Raw genomic sequence first — 18,798 nt, forward strand, 5'->3', positions numbered from 1 at the left:
ACATTTCCAACCCTTTTAAAAAGTTTATTTTAATTAAAAAATATTTTATTTATTTATTTATTTTTATTTATTTTTTTTTTTGTCTTTTTGAGACAGGGTCTCCCTGTAGCCCCAGCTGTCCTGGAAGTCAATTCCAATGAAGAGAATCGTGCCTTTCTCATCCCTGTCTTCTACATTAAAAAAATTTATATATTATTTTTATTTTATGTGTATGAGTGTTATGTCAGTATGTAGGTAAGTGCACCCGTGTCATGCAATGCCCACGGAGGACAGAAGAGGCTGTCAGATTCCCTGGAACTGGAGTTACAGACAGTTGTTAGATGCCATGTGGGTGCTGGGATTTGAACCCAGGTCTTCTGCAAGAACAGTCAGTGTTCTTAACCACTGAGCCATCTCTCCAGCCCTGTATTTTAATTTTTTTCAAAAAATTTCATTTTATGTGTATCAATATTTTGCCTGTATGTAAGTGCACCCGTGTCATGCAATACCTGCAGAGGTCAGAGAAGGGCATCAGATCCCCTGGAACTGGAATTACAGATGGTTGTTAGCCACCATATGGGTGCTGGGTCCTCTGCAAGAGCAGCCAGTGCTCTTACCTGCTGTTCCATCTCTCCAGCCCCCAAAGTTTATTGTATTTAAGCCTCACATAGACCTAATGAAATGGCAGAACTAACTCCATATTTGTTCTTGCTGACTTTTGCTTTACCATGTTTTTGCCCAGCCATTCCCACTGCAGCCAGCCAGGCAGAACATCTCATACAGGCAGTTTCAGAGAGCACATTGTTTCTACAATACTGGGCAATTTACAGGTAGCCAGGTAGCACATCATCCTCCCACCAGCTGAACCAAAACTTTTTGTTAAGTGAAAACCTCTTTGTTAACTGACCTACCATTGGTCTGGTATAACTACGGTGATCTGATGTAACTGTGGGTATTGACTTTGCCCCTGGCATGATGTAATTGTGGTTTTAAGCTTTATAAACCCTGCCCTGCTTCTCTTCAGGTTTGAGAGTTCTTTTGGACATTAGCCCCCGTTTCTGATCACCAGCTATTAATAGAGGACTCCTAATTTGACCATCACTATGTGGCGCTCCTCTGTGCTTGGTATTATGCTAGGAAGGCAGGCAAGAGCTGGTTCCACTCCGCTCCAAGTGAGGAAGGTGAGCATCAAGTGGAACAAATGTTGTAAATGAGATGGCAAAGCTGGGACTGGATCCCAGAGTTTCTAACTCCTAAGGTCAACAGTCTCCCCAAGGGAAAAGTCATGATGACTGTTAGCTCAGTTATGAGGAAGGAAAGACACACAGCCTGGAAAGATAGTGAGGTCCTGTGATCCAAGTCCTGCGGCTGAACATGGCCAGGAGACCCCTGGGTTGAACACAAGGGTGTGTCGGGATTTGTACCTGGTCATCTTTGAAATGTCTGCTTCTCAGTGTTAGGTCTTTCCATCCCTATGAGCAACGCATTTGCATTTTCAGCCAGCACCCACTCCTATAGTGGCATGTGGAAAAACTTTCAATGTTCTTTTTACTATAAAGTGCTATATAGGGTTATTATTATTATTATTATTATTAAAGTACTTTGTAAACTGTCAAGTGCTAGTAAATGTCCCTTATGATTTTGACCATGATGGTGGTGATGAGGATGACGCTGATAAGTTGTTCTCTGATGGACGTGTTCATTGAGTCATCTTTTCTTTAAATAAACCTCTCCAGAATAAAGCAAATTGTAGAGTGTTTTGTATACTCTTGGTGAAGAACTTTGCTAATGTCTCTTAAAAGCACAAACAACCTTTGCTGGAATTTTCTTTCTATTATTCTACTTCCCTTTTCATTGTGGAACTCAAAAGAGACCTCTTAGGAGTTATTGGTGCACACCATACACATCCTTGATTTCATTGCTGTCCCCCAACCCCGCCAAAGCCAGGAAATCAAACAACCCACACCTCCCAGTGGGCAGATCTACTAGTTTTCTCATCATTGCAACTAAATACCCAACAGAGAAACTCAAGCAGGACATACTTATTTTGGCTCATGGTTTTGGAGAGCTTTGAGTTCACCATGGCCAAAGGGGCAACACAGGACTCACAGAGGGATGGGTTCAGTCTGTGGTGATGGAAACATGTGACAGAGCTCCTCACATGGTGGCTGGACCAGGAACTAGAGCACAGGGCTCATACCAGGACTGAGCTATAATCCCCAAAGCTCCCTGCCCCCGACCACCACTTGTGATCTATCTCTACCAAGCAGTGCCGTAAGCTGGGGACTGGCTGTTCAAATACGTGAGTCTGTGGGGGCCATTTCAGACTCTAACCATAACAGCAGGGGTTTTAGGACTAGAGGTAGGCTCTGGGAGTTATCCAGGGAAATCTGATTTCTAAGTTCTATGCCAGAGCAATTGAATCAAAATCTCAGAGGCTGGGGGAGATTAAGGAGATGTAGATTTGAAAAACTCCCAGGGAATCCTACAGTGCAGCCATGGCTCAGAACCAAGGCTCTATAATCTAAAGATCATACTTAGCTGTCTGCAAGATCTGATAGATGTAATTTGTGCATTGAAAATTCTATCTTCAGCTGGGTGTGGTGGCACCTGCCTTTAATATTAGCCCTCAGGAGGCAGAGGCAGGCGAATCTCTGTGAGATCAAGGTCAGCCTGGTCTATACAGTGAGTTCCAGGTCAAGTGGAGCTACAAGGAGACCCTGTCTCAAAAAGATTTAAAAAAAAAGTGTATCTTCAAATCCATTGTTATTCCTTCATGGAGATGATTAGACTTGTATTACTTACTTTTCTGTTGCTGTCATAAAATACCATGACCAGAAACAACTTAAGGAAGAAAGTTTTTATTGGTTTATGGTTCCAGAGGGCTAGAGTTCATAATGGCAGGGACAGCATGGCATTTGGACTGGAAAACTGGCCGATAACCTTTCCAAACACACACAGGAAGCAGAACAAGCAAGTAGATACTGGGGCAAGGCTATAAACCCCCAAAGCCCACCCCCAGTGATGTATTTCCTTCAGCAAGACAGCACCTACCTTCTAAAGGTTCCCCAACCTCCCCAAACAGCACTGCTGACTGGGGACCAAGTGTTCAGATACACGAGCCTAGGACATTTCCCATTTAAACCATCACACAGACAAACTCACTGTCTTCCCCAGGGGTGAGTTCCACCAGCTCAGTTTCCCAGTCTGTCTCAGCATCCATCCCTTGGACAGATGTCTTTGTCTCCCTTAAATTAATCATTTGCACACTGACTTCCTCTAGCCCCATGACCCACACCTCTAACTAGATTCTAAGTCCACCTCCTTACCATCTACAATCACAGATGACTCCCCACACCACCTGATGTGGAAGCTACGTATCAGATGAGGAAAGGAAGCAAACTTGGTTCAGATCTTCTGAACTCAAAATGTGTCCTAACTTACATTGTCTTGGTTATTCAAATCACTCATTAATTCAAAATTTTAATTACATCTACTTATGTGTATAAGGGTGGGGACGCCTGTGCATACCATGGCACACATGTGGAAGTCAGACAACAACTTATGGGAATCGACTATCTACTTCCACCATAGGGGACCCAGGGATCAAACTCAGGTTGTCAAGCTTGGTGGAAGATACCTTTACCCATTTCGCTGAACCATGTTGCTGGCTCTCTTTCATTATTTTTTATTTAATTTATTGTTATTGTTGGGGAAGGTAGAGGACAATTTTGTGAAGTCACTTCTCCCCTTCCTCTTTTATGTGGATCCTACTCCTGTTGTTAGGCTTGTACAGTAAGCACTTACCACTTTTACCTACTGAGCCATCTCACCTTTCTTGTTTTGAGACAGGGCAGGCCTTGAACTCATAGAAATTGGCTTTTCTCTGCTCCTGAGTGCTGGGATTAAAGATGTGTGCCACCATGCCTAGCCTCATCTTTCCATTTAAAAAAATTTTATTTATTATTATTTTTTCTTTTTTATAACTTGCTATGTAGACCAGGCTGGCCTTTAACTCACAGAGATCTACCTGCCTCTGCCTCCCTGTGCATGAGTATATTGCCTGCATGTATGTGAGTGTACCCGTGTCATGCAATACAATGGCGGTCAGAAGAGGGCTTTGGATTCCTCTGGAGCTGGAGTTAAGGATGGTCCATAGCCGTCATGTGGGTGCTGGGAATTGAACCTGGGTCCTCTGCAAGAGCAGTCAGTGCTCTTAACTGCTGAGCCATCTCTCCAGCCCCTTATTTATTATTTTTATTGTATGTACGTGAGTATATTGCCTGCATGTATGTAAGTGCACCTGTGTATGCAATGCCTGTGGAGGTCAGAAGAAGGTGTTGGATTCTCTAGAACTGGAGTTACTGATGGTTGTTAGTCACCATGTGGGTGCTGGGAACTAAACCCAAGTCCTCTGGAAGAGCAGTCAGTGATCTTAACAGCTGAGCCACCTCTCCAGTCCCACCATTTTTTATAGAATGCTTTTTGTGACCACATTCAGCCTCCTCCCTCTGAATATCTTGAAGGGCCGCCATCTTTTCAACCACCAGACACATCACCATAGAACCTCCAGTGTGACCTACATGCAGCTAAGGATGGCGCCTGATAAGCAAGCACCTCTTTAAAGCAGCACTTCCCACACCTGCCCAGTCAGACGTCTTCCCTTTGTTGGTGTCTCAGTCTCTTTAGAGAGCAAAAGGGTCCCTTCTTGCTTGCTTGCTTAGATGCCGCAAAATGTGCTCTGACAGAAAGACCGCAGTGCCATGAAGTGTTTCTTCTAAACAAGTCACTGCAGAGTGTAAAATCCATGGATTTACGGGTGTTGGCATTGGTCTGGGAAGGGATATAGGGCTACTCCAGTGGCCTCTGTACAGACTGGTCAGTTCTAGGCCTGGACTGCTATCTGCTGTGATTCATCACCTCCAGGTAGACTGTGATTAGCTGACTTCTACTTTTCCCAGATATAAACTACAAATGCAAACTCAACTTTAGACAAAATTTTTTCCCCAACAGATTCCAGCTACGAACTTTATGGCTAGATTCCCTGGTACACCAATCCTTCCTGGGAAATCTCAAGAATGGGCCTGTATGGGTATAAAATATGTGGTGTGTGGCTTGGCAGACACCTCCCTACAGTTTCTCTCTCTGCCTGGAGGAAGCTTCGGTCTCCTCAATACTAGATCCAAGAGGTCATAATCATTTGGAACTCATACAAAAGCGGCAGAGCCTATTTCCCAACCCCAGCGATACAAGGGAATGTCTTCACATCTGCACACGCCGAGATTTGGCAACTCACCTAGATGGAGCTTCTTTATCGGTGAGCTGGGAGACTGAACTTACTTCCCATGGTGCAACTGGGAGAATTAAAGGAGAAAATATAGGTAGAGCATCCAGTTACTACTCCTAATGCAATTCGTGTGACGTCCCCTCTGTTTTCTTCCCCTTCCTAGGGCATCTCCTTGGAGATCTGATGAGATTTTCTGATATCATTTTAGGACAGACCATTGTTGAATGAGAGAGAGAACATAACATAGATAAAAATGGAAGAATTGTCAGAGCCACAGAGCAAGAGCTCCCAGAATCTGGAAATTATAGCTATAAAAGGAAGTCTTCAGGGTCAGATGACACATAGTAAGATGGGAAGGTAAGTAGCCTTGAGGGATAGTCACCAAGACCAGTCAGGAGGGAAGCAGCATTAGCATTGAGACCGAATTGCTGGCAGACTAAGGAGAAAATTTTTAAGACATGTGGTTCCTGGGGCTGGAGAGATGGCTCATTGGTTAAGAGCACTGGCTGCTCTTGCAGAGGACCGGGGTTCAGTTCCCAGCACCCTCATTATGGCTAACAACCATCTGTAACTACAGTTCCAGGAGATAGGATGCATATGATGCCCTCTTCTGGCCTCCAAATGTATTGCACACTTGCACTACATACATGTAAACAAAACACATACACATAAATTTAAATAAATAAATAAATAAGTAAATAAGTAAAATGTAGTTCTCACTCCTTCTCCAATTAGTTCATCTTTCTTTTTCATGAATCCTGAGGGTGGCTAGGAAGCAATCGGTTGCCAGAAGTTAAACCTCAGGGAAATCAGTTCAGTATTTCAGAACACATCTGTCCAGCAGCTAGTAAAAAGAAAATGAATGTTGTATCCACTGCTGTCAAAGCCACCACAAACTCACACTAAATGACTAGCAGAGCAGAAGGAAAATAGGCCTAGCCTCTGTTGGTCCTCTCATAGCATCCCTAAGAGCATGTCCTCTTCTATAAGATGGAAGGGGTGTTTGACATGGATCAATGGTGTGTCTAGTTCCCAGCAACAGAAAAATCTGACTCATCAAGACTTAAACAATGAAGGGAATTTACTGGCTCATGTAAATGAAAGTTCACAAAGATTGGAAAAGCCAAGGGGCTAGTCCACAGTCCACACCACTTACCAGGACCCTATTCCCCAGGACCCTATCCTCCAGGACCCTACCCCCTCACATTTCTTGGCTGGGCTTCCTGGGTGGGGCCTCTCCTAGGCAGATTTGGGCAGATCCTTCTGTGGCTATGGAATGGTTTCCAGCAGTTTCCAGGGCTCTGTGCCTACAGTCAGATACAACAGGTAGAGAAAATATTGGTGTCAATGTTATCAACAGGTGTGCTGTAACAAACTCTAACCACACCCTTTTAGGTCATACGCCCACTTGAGCCAATCCCTGTGTCCTCTCCCACTGCTGATGGTAGACATCCCTGGATGTTCATCACCCAATCTCCTCAGGCTGCACAGGAAATCATGACAGAGAAGGAAGGAGAAGAGTCAGGCCACACATTTTCTGGGGGTGAGTAGAGCCCCAGTACAGCCATGCCCCACAATAACGATTTGGTCAAGGACAGTGTTTGCACAGTAGTGACTCCAACTGAGCGTGGTGGTATACACTTTTAATCCCAGCACTTGGGAGGCAGAGACATGTGGACCTATTTGAGTTCCAGGTTAGCCTGATCCACAATAGTAGCTCCCAAAGGTGGTTTTGTTAATTTTAAATTTTTATTTTATTTTTAGCTTATATATATGACTGTTTTACCATAGTGTATGTAAGTGCACCCATGCATGAAATGCCCGTGGAGACCAGAAGAGGGCATTGGATCCCCTAGAACTGGAGTTAGGGACAAGTGTGAGCTACCATGTGGGTGTTGGGAACCAAACCCAGGTCCTCTGCCAGAACAGCCAGTGCTCTTAACCACTGATCCGTCTCTCTACCCTCGGCTTTTAATTTTTAATATAATATTTTATCAATTCTTTGAGAATTTCACACATGCATACAATGTATTTTGCTCATATTCACCCTTCATTCTCCCCCAACTCCTCCCAGGTCCATCCCCTGCCTTCCTACCCCCAACTTCATGCCCTCTTTTTTTAAAAAATAAAGTTTTATTTATTAAATTTATTTTATGTGTATGAATATATTGTCTGCATATATGTAAGTGCACTTGTAATGTGAAATGCCCATGGAGGTCAGAGAAGGCATTAGAGTCACCTAAAACTGGAGGTACAGATGTTGTTAGCTGACACGTGGGTGCTGGGAATTGAACCTAGGTCCTCTGCAAGAGCAGCCATCTCTCCAGCCCCCAGGGGTCAAACTCTTAAGGAAAACTGACCTTCCCTCCCCGAGAAGCCATCAGCTATCTATAGCTCCTCAGCTAAGTCATGGGGTTCCAGAGTCCCCCTCCCGCCCATGCTGGAATGTGACTGGCTTGATCTTGTGCAGGTCTTATGCAGGCAGCCACAGCTGCTGTGAGCTTGAGTGCCATAGTCCTGTCATGTTCAGAAGACACTGTTTCACTTTGGCCCTTCACAACCACTGGCTCATATAATCTTTCTGTCTCCTCTTCTGAAATGGTCTCAACTCCAAAAGATTTTAATGGAGCTGAAAAATTCCTATGAGCTAGCAATATTAGCAAAAAGAATTATTCCCATGTCTGTGTTGATACTGATAAAAATAAACCTGCTGCATGGTCAGTGCTTAAAAGTATATCACATGCAATTCTGAAAAAGATGTAGTACTTTTTTATTTGTGTATGTGTGTGGTGTATAATTGAATATGTGTTCCTGTGTGTATGCAGATGTGTGGGCATGTGGAGGCCAGAGGTTGACATTGGTGATTTCCTCCATTGCTCTACGCATTCACTTTTTGAAACAGGGTCTTTCACTGAACCTGGACCTCACCGATTAGGCAAGTCTACCTGGCCAGTGAGCTCTAGGAATCCTCCTGTTTCTGCCTCCCCAGTGGTAGGATTACAGACACATGCAATCACATTCAGCTCTTTATGTGAGTGCTAGAGATCTGAACTTGGGTCCTCAAGCACTTTACTGTTCATGTATTTACCTATGGTTCACATGTTTGCCCTATTGCTCACATGTTTACCAGTGCTGCTCTTGCAGAGAACCCAGGTTCAATTCTCAGCACCCACATGGTGGCTAACACCTGTCCATAACTCCAGTTCCAGTGGAATGCAACTCCATCTTCTGGCCTCCTTGGGCATTGCATGACACAGATGCACTTACACACATGCAGGCAATACACACACACACAGACACACACACACACACAGACACACACACACACGAATAAATAAAAGATTTTTTTAAAAAGAAAGAACAAAGTAGAGTAATATAAGAAAGACAAAATGTCATGTTTTCTCTCACACATGGAATCTAGGTTTAGTAATATGCATACACAATTTAATAATATGTATATGTACATATAGATACATATAGATGACATAAGAGCAGAAAGGGGACTCAGTGGTGAGGAAGGTGAACTGCAAGGCAGGAAACCAGGACAGGAGGGTGATGGGGTAAACAAGTCAAGTACAATGGCATGTACGTATGAAAATGTCATGAGAGGCTGAGGAGATGGCTCAGTCAGTAAGATGCCCACTGCACAAGCATGAGATCCCTGGCACCCATGTAAAAAGATAGCTAAGGCATTACGTGCCAGCAATCCCAGTGCTGGGACATGGAGATGGAAGGATCCTGGGGCTTGCTGGACAGTCAGTCCAGCCAAATTGGTGAACTCCAGGCTCAGTGAGAGACTCTATCTCAAAACTAAGAAAAACAATTGAGGAAGACCCTGGAAGTTGACCTCTGTCCTCCACATGTGCACACACCCGTGCACATATACACATACACAAAAGAACATGCTATAATGTAGCTCATGATGTTGTATGCTAACAATAAAATTTAATTTAAAAAAAGAAAGGAGGCTGGGGATATAGTGTAGTCGGTAGAGCACTTGCCTAACATGAACAATACCCTGGGTTCAACTCCCAGCCCCTCATAAAAGTAGGTGGTGCACCCCATAACCCCAGCACTTGGGAGCAGGAGCACCAGAAGCTCAAGATCATCTTCAGCTGCGTAGTGAGTTCTAGGCCAGCCTGGATTACATGAGACCCCCACTGAGACAGAGATAGATGGTGGGAGTCAGGGGCGGGAGTTGAATGAAGCAGAATAGGGTGGAGGTGAGGCCCCCGAAGCATTGTGCAAAGCCTTACAAAATTAGTCTGTGAAAAAAAAAGTTGGCAAAGAGGGGAAGGTTGGAAAACCTTGCCTAGCTGACTAAAGCTGGCTGCTGGTGCTGGTGCCAGGGCACCCCAGAGTGTCTGAAGGCAGCCCAGGCTCATTAGAATACTAAACTGCACATCCCTAGGTGGGAGATTTTAAATGCTAATGAGACATAGAATGCACGAAGTTGTATGTAGAACTATGTACAACAGAGCAGAGCATGGAAAAGCTCACACGGTGTGACATTAAAGCCCCGTCCTTTGTGCAATGGTGCAATTTGAACTTCTAAACTCTCCCTTTGCTCCAGCCTACTTCCTCCCTCAGAAGCATATGTTTTTGAGACAGGGTCTCACTGTCTCTGGCTGGTCTGGAACTTGCTATGTAGACCAGACTGGACTCAAACTCAGAGATCAGCCTGCCCCTGCCTCTGCCTCCTGAGTGCTGAGATTAAAGGTGACTCCCACCACACCTGGATTATCTTTCTTAATAAACTGTCATTGATTCTGTGTATCTCTGCTCAATTCCTTGTTCTGGGACAAGAATCTGGAACCCCACCAGACATGCCCTCTGAACCCCAGATCAGTTGCTATCACTATTGAACAATGTATTGTGTTGAGCCACCTAATGCACCTGCTTTCTTCTGGTCTGTGGATTGCATCATGTAGTGACTGGCCTGTGCCACTCAGGTCACAATGCTCCCACAGTAGTGATAACATCACCCAAGGAGGGTCTCAGAATGGGTCCACATGATTAAAACAATACAGACTGTACACAGAACACACACAAATGCAGCGTCTCTGGCTGACTTAGCGATGAAGGTTTACCGCTGCCTCTGTTACTCCCAAGAGACCTGCTTGGAAATCTGGCTCTCCAGAAGACAGGGATGAAGAGGAGCCCTTTGATTCTACCTCACTCTTCTTTTGCTATTATTGAGCAAGCCACATGTGCTCCTGTCTATGGTCTCCAGCAGGCCTTGTATGGGGTTACAGCTTTCTAGAAACTAGGTGGGGGGACATCTATTTAGTATAGACATATAGGCTCCTTAAGGTAGAGTTATTGGTATCCACCCATCATTTATGAAGCTTAGCAATGCATGCACCTAGGTACCTAAATTTCTGACAAAGACCAGAGCAATGAAGCCACAGACAGCTCTGATGACTAAACGAAGCTCACTGCCCCGCAGAACTGAGGAGAAACGGAATGAAAGAAGACAAACACTTTCTTCAGATGAGTAGGGACTAGGAATTTGATTTCCCCTAAAGACACTGGTAATTAATTAAATGTTGCATTTACTTTGAAAGTCAGGTACAAAGCATTTTACACTTTCATGAAGTAGTTGAAGGCTCTCTTCTAAGAAATGGGCATAACGCCTTTAAAAAAATTATCATTTTAATGCCGGGCGTGATGGCACATGCTTTTAATTCCAGCACTTGGAAGGCAGAGGCAGGCGGATCTCTGTGAGTTTGAGGCCAGCCTGGTGAGTTTCAGGCCAGCTGGAGCTACAGGGAGACCCTGTCTCAAAAACACCTTTATTCCCAGCAGTTGGGAGGCAGAGGCAGGCAGATCTTTGTGAGTTCAAGGCCAGCCTGGTCTACATAGTGAGTTCCAGGCCAGCTGAGGGGCTACAGGGAGACCCTGTCCCCCCATATTATCATTTTTTAAATAATGCTGTGTAGCTATTACACTGTCCATGTCCATATCTTTTTTCATGTTGCAAAAGTGAAGTTGTGTTAAAGGGAGATCCCCATTCCTGCCCTCTGTCCTGCAACATTATTGGCTTCTCTGTTTCTATGAATTTGGTATTCTGGGCACCTTATCTAAGTAGAGTTATAACAGTCTGTCTCTTTTGTAACTGCCTTGTTTTATGAAGCATTATATTCTCAAGGTTCCACCATGTTATGATAATTTCCTTCTTCTTAAAGACAGAACAACAGTCCATTATATGCATATACCAAGTGACATCTATCCATTTCTGCATCAACGGACTCCAGGGTCACTTCCGTCTTTGGTACTGTGAATAAGGAACACGGGTGTGCGAACACCTCTCTGTGATCCTGCTCTCAGTTCTTTGGAGTATATGCCTATTCAAAAGAGGAATTGCTGAGTCCTGTGGAGAAACTACATATTAGGGCATGCATCATTTTGTTCTGCTTAAAGGTCTATTAAAGCAGCAAATACTCACAGACTGAAAATTCGGCAGATTTCACTTGAAACTTAACAATTGGTACTAAAGAGAAAGCCACCAGGCAAGACTTGGATAAGATCAAATGGCTTCTTTGGTATTCACAGAGATTTAAGCGAATAGGGGTCCGATTGTGTTCTAGGCTTGCATTTGTGTGGGTCTTCCAATCACAGGATCAAGTGTAAGGGATCCATAGTCTAACCCAGGTTTAACCCGGAGCGCAGGCCCAAGAAAACAACGCTGTACTTTCAGGAATGGAACAAAGAGATGCTTCTTCAGAAAGCCTGGAAAGGGATGCTGGGATGCCAGACGTAACCTATTTTCCCTATCTAGCCCACAGCCTTCCTTTTCTATCTGGATGGATGTAACGACAATCGAAAAATATCTCCACTTCCTCATTGGAGAAAATCAGAACATCTTGTGGCTATGGTTTCAGTGTTTGAGAGCAATTTGCATCAAAAATTCCACTCAATCGAATTTAACTTCTTCTAAACGATATTTCTTAAATAGAGTTGCAAGTCCTTGCAGTTCACAGCAGCTTCTAAAACAAAGACACTGTCAAGCCAATCAATATGGTATTGAAACTTCTCTCAGCTCAATCAGCTTCATTGCAGAAAGAAAGCGAGCACACACTAAACAGCAGAGACTCTACACAGGCCTTGTATTGTGTTCTGGGAGGCGAGCAGCTGATGCACAATAGTTTGGTGTCAGAGCCTCCGAGAGAGAGAGAGAGAGAGAGAGAGAGAGAGAGAGAGAGAAATTATTTCCCTATAATGAAGAAAGGCCATATGTAGGGTCAGGGCTATTCTACCCTGAAAAGGCTGGGAAAGGTTTAGATGTGGCATCGAAGACACTGTCTCATTCACACACTCATTAACAGTATCACCTTTCATCAACTGGGTAACAACAGATAATGGAAATTAATCACACAAACCCCTTTTGACATGGTGCTCAAGGGTGATGTCATTGGCATTGAATAGGTGATGTGCTCTGCTCTAGAGACTGTGCTCTGACTGTATGCACTGTAAACTTTTGGGTTTGTGAAACAGACACTAGACTCATCTGCTTGGAACAGACTAAGCGTTCTGACTCCCCTGCAGAGTGCCTTTCAGGTCACTGTTGCTGCGAGTCTCTTATCTAAGTATCTCTGGGTTCTCAGTTCATATCCCAGGCTTCTACCAACCTTCCAGATTCCCAAGAGGACAATGGATAGGCATGTCCCCCTGGTGTGCATGCTGTCTTCCCCTTCTTGCCGGGAGCATCTCTTTCTCACCTGCCATTCGGTCCTGCTCTCTTCTTGGGTATTGATGTATATCCTTGTCATCTATGGGGCCAAGTGGCTGACGAGCAGTTTCACTATGAGAATTCTTACCTTTAGCTCTTTCTTAGAACAGTTAGGGTCAATCTTCAGTGTAGATGGGAATCACCAGGGGAGACCAGAGGACTCCATGGGCAAAAGTGGGCAAACCTGATGACACGAATTTAATTCCCAGAACCCGTGGTGGAAGGAGGGGACTGACTCTCAAAGGTTGCTCTCTGACCTCATGTGCACAGTGGCATACATATATACTCAACAATAATAAACATTCTAAAAATTAAAATAATCTTAGCTTTATACAAAATAATCATCATCAGAGGAGTATGTTTTAAATGCAGATTCCTAGGCTCATATCCAGGGATTCCCATTTACTAGGACCCATTTTAAAAGGCACCACATCAGGGGTTGGAGAGATGGCTCAGCAGTTAAGAGCACTGACTGCTCTTACGGAGGACCTGGGTTCAGTTCCTAGCACCCACATGGCAGCTGACAACCATCCAGAACTCCAGTTCCAGGGGATCAGACACCCTCTTCTGGCCTCTGTGGGTATTGCACAACATAGATGTACTTACATCCATACAGGCAAAACACTCATACACATAAAATATATATATATATATATATATTTTTTTTTTTTTACAGCACATACTAATTCTGGATAGGTGGCTTTCACCCCAGTTTAGGAAGCCGTGTGTCCCTGGGAAGACAGCCTAGCATGTCTGCCCTAGCCCTGGCCTCAGTCTAGTCAGAGAAGGGCTCCCTTGCACTGAAGCCTCAACCCTCTGGCTTCCTCCGCTGAGTGTGAGAAGATCTACAAGTTTCTGTAAACACAGTTTGCCAGGTTATTTTCTGGGGCTAATCATTACAAGAAACTAACACAGGTAGTAAAATCCAGTCACGTTTTTTATGGCTCAACATAATTAAGGGCGGAAGTTCCTGTTTGGGGTGTTCCGGGCTGCCGTGAACCGTGACTGACAGATTGGAAAAGGTAGACAATCCAGACAAAATGCCAACCTCCACAGAGCTATGTGAGCTGGGAAGCTGGCCAATCCCTCCCCTCTGGCCTCAATTTTTCTCATGGGTAGGAGAGCTAACATTCATAGGTGTTAAGAAGGTAAATGACTAAAATTTAAACCCATAGGGTCAAATGACATACCACCTTTGAGATCCAATGTGGGAATTTAGCAAAGGGCTCTGCCACCCCTCTGAGAACTGAGTCTTCTTTGAAAAGCTTCCCTGGAGAGAGGGGAGATGCCTTGACAATCACACACTGTAAATCCAGTGTTGCCTTCCATCCCACTGCCTGACTGTCTTCATCCTCACTTGGCTTAGACACAAAGTTCTGGGGTTGGGGGTGCTGCCTAAAGTCCTTCAGGGAGCAGGGAGCAGACTGTCTGGTGGCTGGGTGACAGAAAGGAGACACGGACAGGAAGTGGAAAGGCCTAAAGAAGAGCCAGGATGCACTGATTCCACGCCCTTTCCCTTTGAAGACCACATACTGCAGAGACTGGAGTGGTGGCTTGTGCCTGTAAACACTAGCACCTGGGAGGCTGAGGTAGGCAGACCACTGTTGAGTTTGAAACTAACCTGGGCTACAAAGTGAGACCCTGCCTCAAACAAGCAAGCAAGCAAGCAATCAAAGAAACCAGCAAAAGGTACTCATTGTAACTGTGTAGTTGATGATTAAAATCTTATAAAATTACAACATGAAGTTAAATTTGATACTCACTGTTTTGGGCTGAGTGTTAAGACTATTCTCTATGCATGCCTGTACAGGCATGTGTATGGACCCCTGGAAAACATACAGAGCAGTTTTATGTGTTTGCTATGTGTTCCATGTACATCTTTTAGAATGTAAGTGCATCTCACGCATCTTTCTGAAACTTGAATTTTTTTTTTTTTTGGTCTTTTTGAGACAGGGTCTCCCTGTAATCCCAGCTGTCCTGGAACTCACTATGTAGATCAGGCTGGCCTTGAACTCACAGAGATCCTCCTGCCTCTGCCTCCCGAGTGCTGAGATTAAAGGTGTGCACCACCATACCTGGGGAAACTTGAATTTTATACTGAACGATACATCTTGGAAATCTTTGTTGCCTAGGCAAATAAATCTACTTTATCTGCTGTAAACCTTCAGAAAGAGGGGCACTCTCCAGTGTGTGGAGTCCTTTGTGGGCAATTTACTGTTCCTGTTACTGTACCATGAGGGTAACAAGCATCCTGTGTGTGCCTCCTTGAGCTCACGTGTGTCTCCCTAAAGTGGATCTTATAAAGTGGAGCTGCTTCATCCCTTACAAGGCACATACATTTTTACTTTTAGTAGGGTTTACCCAACTAGCTCCCAAAATAGATATTTTATATGCCAGTGGTATGTGAGAGGGTATTTCCTTCATCTTGGTCAACACTGTTGCACACAAGCAATTCAAATACAGTGCCAGTCTCTTAACCCTGGAGCCATCTCTCAAACACCAAAACTTAGGAGTTCTTTAAGCTTCCTGAAGGTCAATATTTTGGAATCCATTATCTTTCCCTGGGCTATTACTTGAGTTTTTCATATGACTATTCTCTCTCTCTCTCTGTCTCTCTCTCTGTCTCTGTCTCTCTCTCTCTCTGTACATACTGTATATACTTATGTATGTGCCTATGCACATGCTAAATTTTGATATGATCATATTATTGAGGTTTTCTTCTACGAATTTTATTTTGTCATATTCTGCCTATGAATGCCTTCCCTGTCCACAGGTCAGGAACTTATTTTCATACATTCTGTCTTATGATGCCCAAGTATTTTTCTGGCTCTGAGCACTGGTCAATCTCCACATGACCTCCATCAGCCATCCAGACTGCTCAGTGAGGAAGGATGCTAAAGCCTCTCTGGGAAGCAGTCATGCGTCCTGTGCTCACTGCTTGGCCCCAACTGTAGCTGGTCCTTAGAAAGCTAATGGGAATAGTTTAGGTTGTATTTTCTCTTTAAACATTTTTTTTGAGACAGCACCTCTTATATTCTAGGCAGGCCTTGAATCCATTATGCAGCCAAGGATGATCTTGAACTTCTGATCTTCCTGCCTCCACTTTGTAGGTACTAGTTTTACAGACATGTGCTACCATGTATAGGTTATGTGGTGGTGGGAATCGACGTCAGGGCTTCACGTAGGCTATGCAAGTTCTACCAGTTGAGCTATATTCCCAGCCCTTAAGGTTTTCAGAGGGAAGAAAGTAAAGAAACAGTTAAAACAAAAGAGAATACTTAAACTAATAATCCAGAGAAAGTATGGACTGACTTTCTGTAGAGAAGACCCACACCCAGACAGACATAAGTCCTTTTAAGGTACTGAGGATATAAGTTCATGCTTGGGGAATTCAGATCACCTGCTCTGTATTTCTGAGTCAACCCCAGGCAACACTGTCTAATGGAAAAGTAAGCTGCACGTGAGTTTTCATTTGCAGTCATAGTAAGACATAGGCTAAACAAAATATACAAGAGTTATACCTACGGCTCAGTGATGAATTGGGCACTTGTGATTTTATGTGAGACTCTGGGCTTGATCCAGCACCACAAAAAATAAAACAAAATCAAAACAAACAAAATAAGTCTAATGACTTAACCCACTGTATCCTTAAAACAGCATCACTTTGGCTTGTAATTAATATCTGACGTGAATAAGATATTTTATTTTATTTTGTACTGAGTCTTTGATGCTTAGTGTATATGTTATCCTCACGCACATCTCAATTTAGAGAGTGACAGTTTAAATGCTTAATATCCATGTATATCTAATGGATACTGCATTGGAAAGAGAAACTCTGAGCTCTAAGATAGAAAAAGTCAGCGATGTATTGAATGGTATCTTCTTGAGCTACATTAAAGTGTTTAAATGATCACAGTCTGACTTTATTTTGTCTATTTATTGATTTTGGTCTTTTTGAGACAGTCTCCCTGTAGCCCCAGGAACTGGAACTCACTATGTAGACCCGGCTGGCCTTGCTCTCACAGAGAGCCTGCCTCTGCCACCTGAGTCCCAAGATTTGCATCACCTCACCCTGCTCAGTGTGACTTTTTAAGACCATCTCCCTCTCCCCCCACCACTGTTTTTTTCTAATATAAATGTACCCTAACTTAAACTGACTACCCCGCCATCTACTCCTACTGATGCTATTAATCTTCCTAAAGTATGGTTTGTTTGGACCATTTTCTGGAGAGGGGTATTGCTGCCAGGGACCACTGTCGGGAAGAGGTAAAAGTTAATCTATATCTGGGAAGGTGGATAGGGATTAGTCAGGGGGGCCTAGGGAGGCATGTGAGTGAAGGTGTGACTGTGCCATTTAGATAGCAGACCTCTAACCCAGAGGGGCCCAGGACTTGAACTCTACACCTGGTGTAGAGTCATTACATCCATAGAGAAGAAGGGAAGAAACAGGACCAGAGGCAGGTAGATCAGTTTGGAGGACTGTGGGATGCAGGTAAGAAGTGATAAAAGTCAAGGCAGGATGACTCATTCACTCACTAACATCATACTCACTTATGGGCTGTGTGTGCTAGTGGTACTCAAGGCACTAGAGAATTAAGCAAAAAACGAAACAGACAAAATCTCTTGCCATCAAAGAATATCAATATACTACGGGGCAAAGGCAGATGAGGGGGGTCAAGGGAGCATCATTTGGTTTCAGAGCTCACTGAGTGAAAAATGGGATCATTCTCTGAAGGAGACATTACAGAAGGCAGAATTTACCTGGAAGAGTGAGATTAGATTAAGCTTTATTGTTTTCATAAAGATTTGGGATACTAGAGGTACACCCAAGTATATTTATCCTGTGAAATATGCATATTGGGAAGTCAAGAGAGAACTTGGGAAGGGAAGCCTAGATTTTCAATTCAAGGTGCATGAACTGTGCTCAGGTCCTGGGGATGAAGCTCCCAGCCCTGGGAGGATGTGTGGAGTCAGGAGTGCCAGCCCCAGTGTCTACGGGGCTCAGGTGAACTTCCCTGTAGGTGAACTGGGTCATGTATGAGACACAGAGTGCTGGGTTCAAAGCTAAATAGAAAGGAGTTGGTCCAAGGCAGCCATATCTGGCCTGTGGGCCACTAGTTTGCCTTGCTCAGTAGGAGGTGAGCAGAAGTGATGTGCTTTGCTCTAGGTCAAACCCTTGAAGAAGGGCTGGAGAGATGGCTCAGTGGTTGAGAGCACTGGCTGCTCTTGCAGAGGACCCAGGTTTGATTCCCAGCATCCACATGGCAGCTAACAACTGTCTGTAACTCCAGTTTCAGGGGATTCAAAGCCCTCTTCTGACTTCCCTGGGCACTGCACAACATGGGTGCACCCACCTACATGCAGGCAATACACTCATACACATAAAATAAAAATAATAAAATATTTTTTAAAAAGCCTTGAAGAAAGAGCTGGAGAGATGGCTCAGAGGTTAAGAACACTGACTGTTCTTGCAGAAGACCTGGGTTTGAATCCCAGCACCCACATGGCAGCTAACAACTGTCTGTAACTCCAGTTCCAGGGGATCTGACAGCCTCTTCTGTCCTCTGTGGCATTGTACAACACGGGTGCACTTACCTACATGCAGGCATAACACTCATACACATAAAATAAAAATAATAAAATATTTTTTAAAAGCCATGAAGAAGAGTGTATGTCCCTGCACTCACTTGCTCTCTCTTCCTCCACAGCTGGGCGTAAATGGTGTTGTCAGTGGGATTTGGAGCCAGAAGATAGAACTAAGGTCCCTATGTCATCGTTTGGAATATAGGCACCCACCAGC

The 18,798-nt window shown here is 44.1% G+C and overlaps 1 long non-coding RNA gene across 1 annotated transcript; it reads left to right on the forward strand.

Moving 5' to 3' along the window:
• The first annotated feature begins 5,075 nt into the window (after window positions 1-5,075).
• On the forward strand, window positions 5,076-18,798 carry LOC115067732. Its single transcript, XR_003847098.1, has 4 exons — window positions 5,076-5,296; window positions 5,430-5,623; window positions 6,662-6,809; window positions 18,707-18,798. It is a non-coding gene; the product is annotated as an uncharacterized LOC115067732 (long non-coding RNA).

The sequence above is a fragment of the Nannospalax galili genome, unplaced genomic scaffold (assembly GCF_000622305.1).
Source record: "Nannospalax galili isolate Female #2095 unplaced genomic scaffold, S.galili_v1.0 scaffold44, whole genome shotgun sequence".
NCBI lineage: Eukaryota > Metazoa > Chordata > Mammalia > Rodentia > Spalacidae > Nannospalax > Nannospalax galili.